This window comes from Galeopterus variegatus, unplaced genomic scaffold (assembly GCF_000696425.1).
Source record: "Galeopterus variegatus unplaced genomic scaffold, G_variegatus-3.0.2 Scaffold1573, whole genome shotgun sequence".
In the NCBI taxonomy this organism is placed as follows: Eukaryota; Metazoa; Chordata; class Mammalia; order Dermoptera; family Cynocephalidae; genus Galeopterus; species Galeopterus variegatus.
In genome coordinates, this window is record NW_007727684.1 from 129,576 (window position 1) to 133,847 (window position 4,272).

Here is a 4,272-nt window from a genome sequence, read left to right on the forward strand (position 1 = left end):
AAAAAAAAAAAAAAAAAAAAAAAAAAAAAAAAGATGACCAGTAAGGGGATCTTAACCCTTGACTTGGTGTTGTCAGCACCACCCTCTCCCAAGTGAGCAAACCGGCCATCCCTATATAGGGATCTGAACCCATGGCCTTAGTGTTGTCAGCACCAGCCTCTCCCAAGTGAGCCTCGGGCCGGCCCTCTAGAACTGTTAACACGAGCAAGAAATAAACTCCTGTTCCACTGGCACCATTACACATTTTGAGTTTCTTGGTTACAGCATTGGCTTCCCTATCCATAGACTTCCCAAGGTCTTCAGTAAGTGACCTGATATCCTTCATATATATATATATATATATATTATTTTCTTCAGTTGGCCCAGTAGTTTCTGTGGCTGGCAATGCAGAATTCTTCAGGAATGGTGGCAAAATGCAACATATAGCAACTGAGTATTTACTGTATGCTAAGCACCTTCCTAAGTGTTTTGTATGGTTGTTGTTGTTTTGTGTGTGTGTGTAGCTGGTCGGTACAGAGATCAAAACTCTTGACCTTGGTGTTATAACACCACGCTCTAGGGCCAGCCCGTGACTTACTTGGGAGAACGTGGTGCTGACAACACCAAGCCAAGGGTTAAGATCCCCTTACCAGTCATCCTTTTTATTAAAAAAAAAAAAAAAAGAGGGAGAGTGTGGTGTTGCTCTAACCATGCTCTAACCAACTGAACTAACCAGCCAGCCCTGTATGTATTAACAGACTCCTTTTCGTAACTTTACTAAGGCTATTCTGTTATAGGGCACAACTTGTTCAAGCTCACCCAACCAGTATAAGGCAGATCTAGGGCTTGACTCCAGGCATTTTGGGATCAGAGGCCACGTTCCTCACATGATGCTCCACTGCCCTCCAGATGGATACTCGAGCCTAGAAAAGACTGCAAGTAACACGCATGTTCATCCAGCACTATTCACAACAGCCAAAAGGCAAAATAACCCAAGTGTCCATCAGCAGATGAGTGGACAAATAAGATGTGATCTATCCATACAATGTAATATGACTCAGTCATAAAAAGGAATGAAGTACTGATACATGCTACAATGTGAGTGAGACTCGAAATGACAGAAGCCAGACATGAAAGGACAAATATTGTGTGATTCCACCTATACGAAATATCCAGAATAGGTAAATCCATAGAGACCAAAATCAGATTGGTGGCTGCCAGGCACTGCAGAGCAGGGGGTGGGTGCAGGAGATGGTTTAATGTGTGCCAAGTTTTCTTTTGGGTGATGAAAATGTTTTGGAACTAGATAGTGGGGATGGTTGCACAACACTGTGAATGTACTAAATGCTGCTGTATTGTTCACTGTAAAAGGGCTAATTTTATGTTATGTGAATTTCACATCAATAAAAAAATAAAGACTGCAAGACCACACAAGACTGCAAAATGGCCTTGCAGTGGAGTCAGGGACCACGGCTCTGGAGTGAGCCCTTTCCCGGTCGCACGGCTGTCCCTGTGGGCAGGGTACCTTCAGCGCCAGCTGCTGCTCCTTCCACTGTCCAAGCTACAGCGCTGCAGGAAGCAAAGGGAAAACAGCTGTGGAGGAATTGGCCAGCTTCCTCCATTGGCCATGCACCTGCACCTTGGCCTTTGTGATCCATAGTGAGAGAAGCAGATCAGTGGGTGCCTGGGGGAGGGGAGAGTGGAAAGGGGCTGGAGGAGGGGCTCCAGGAACTTTGGGGTGCGATGAGATGTGTTCACTAGTTTCACTGTGAAGGTGGTTTCACGGGTGTCCACACATGTCAAAACATTAAAGTATACACTTCATATATGTGCATTATATTGCATGTTACTTATATCTCAGTAAAGCTGCTCTGAAAAATTGAGACAAGGCAGGATAGGAACCTACTTCAAAACAGAGAAAAAAGGATTGAAGGGGCCGCCCGTGGCTCACTCGGTAGAGTACGGTGCTGATAACACCAAGGCCACGGGTTCGGATCCCATATAGGGATGGCCGGTTCGCTCACTGGCTGAGCGTGGTGCTGACAACACCAAGTCAAGGGTTAAGATCCCCTTACCGGTCATCTTTTAAAAAAAAAAAAGAAAAAAGGATTGAAGGAGTTTGGGACAGGAAAAAGGGCACAGGGTGGATAGCACAGGGTGGGAGATTGCTTCATTTTATTATGAACTTTATAAAATGATTTCAATCTTTAAACTGAGAATAAAAATAAACCTGTAATTTAATTACACACACACACACACACAGATACAGTACTTGTGGAAACCTGAGCATTATCATCTTGGAGCCTCCCCTTCTCGCCTGATTAGTCCCCAGATCTACTATACCCAGCCTCCGCCTGTCCCCCACAGCAGCCCCCCAACCAGCTCCAGTCCAGCCCCGTCCTCTCCCATCAGGTCTCTGCCCCAACCCCTGTCCTTGCCCCTGGTCACGCTGCTTTCTGTGCAGCTACTTAGTCCACGCTCCACACCAAAGAGTAATGCTCGAAAACAAATGGCAAAGCCAAGACTCTCTCCTGCAAAAAACCCTAGAGAGGCCGCTGCTTGCTTTCAGAGAAAGTTCTGACTCCTTAAAATGGCCACGAGGCCCACTGTGATCCACCCAATCACTGACCCTGTGGCAGTTTCCAACTGAACCTCAGTCGGGGCTCGGGACCCTGTGTTCTCTCGCTTCTGGGCCTTTGCATGTGCCATTCCCTTTGCCTGCAACACTCACTCCTCTCTACACTCATCCTGAATTTTCAGGTCCTGATTCACATGGCTCCTCATCTGGGAAGCTCTCCCTGACCACAGAGGCTTGGGCTGTTGCCCTCCATATGGGCTCCCCTATCCCAGTCCTAACCACTCTGGGTTGCTACTATCTGGGGATGGGTCTGTCTTTCCTATGGACTGAGAGTACCATGAAAGCAGGGCCAGGACAGTCCTGGTCACTGTTGTGTCCTCAGCACCACCTAGCACAGGGCCCAGCACAGAAAAGTGCTTGGGGAATATTTGCTAAAAACATAAATAAATGAATAAATGACCCACTGACAAATTACAAAAGGGCAAAAGGCACTTTTACAGTGGACAGACCTGGTGGTCACCACCTAAACCAACGGATCAAACCCAGCCCCACCAATAATGGGGAAAACTGACATCATAAGGCCCTGTGATGGGGCTGGCATGGGAAAGACACAACATCACCCTTATAGTTTTCTGCTGAAAATGTTTACTCTGAATCTAATCCCGAGTCCAGAGTATGGATCATACTACAGGGCAATTGAGCTGGAAGTTTTCAAAGTAATAAAAATCCCGAAAAGCTAGAAAGAACTGCCCTAGATTAAAAGAGACTAAAGAGATGTGACAACCAAATATGATGTGTGGGCTGTGAGTGGATCCTGGATTGGGGGGAAATCTACAAAAGACATTTTGGCACTGTTGGAAAAATTTAAAAATAGTTTCTTCGATGATAGTTTGAAATTATTAATTTTTTTTTAGTCTATAATGATTTGGGATTATCTGGGAAAAGGTTCTTATTCTTAGAAGACACATGCTTAAGATTTTAAGGAGGAAGTGCCCTAATGTTTGTAAATTACTTTTGAATGATTTAGCAAAGAAATTTGTGTATGTGTATATAGACATAGACATAGACGTAAATTGTTATGGACTGAATGTTTGTGTCCCTCCACAATGCAAATATTGAAGCCCTAAGCCCCATTGTGATAGTATTTGGAGGTGGGGCCTTTGGGAGGTAATTAGGTTTAGATGAGGTCAAGAGGGTGGGGCCCCCATGATGGGATTAGTGTCCTTATAAGAAGAGGAAGAGAGCCCAGAACTCACTTGCTCTCTCTGCCATGTGGGGACAGTGAGAAGGGAGCCATCCACAAGCCAGGAAGACAGCCCTCACCTGTTGCTTTGCGTTGCTTTGCCCCCCACGGATTTGTCAACCCACTTCCCCTGGGTGACGGAGATGCAAAGGATTACTCAAAGCGCATCTCTACTGAGCAGTGAGAGGCCCCAAAGTGGTTAATCTCCCTTTGGGACCCTCCAGCGAGAGGCAGCCCTTCCTTAGGAAATTAATGCTGAATTGGGGTTCTCTTCCTGCATTTATTTTCCAGACCAGGAAGTTACAGGAAGAGAACATGGGTGGGGTTACAGTTTAACAATACAGGCTGGTAACTTTCAGTGAAACAAGCCAGATGACATTCCAGTAGACAATTAAGTGGTCCTATCAACAACAGTTTGATCTTAGCAAACATTCCTTTTTAACAGCAGTTTCTCAGTATCTTTACATAACAA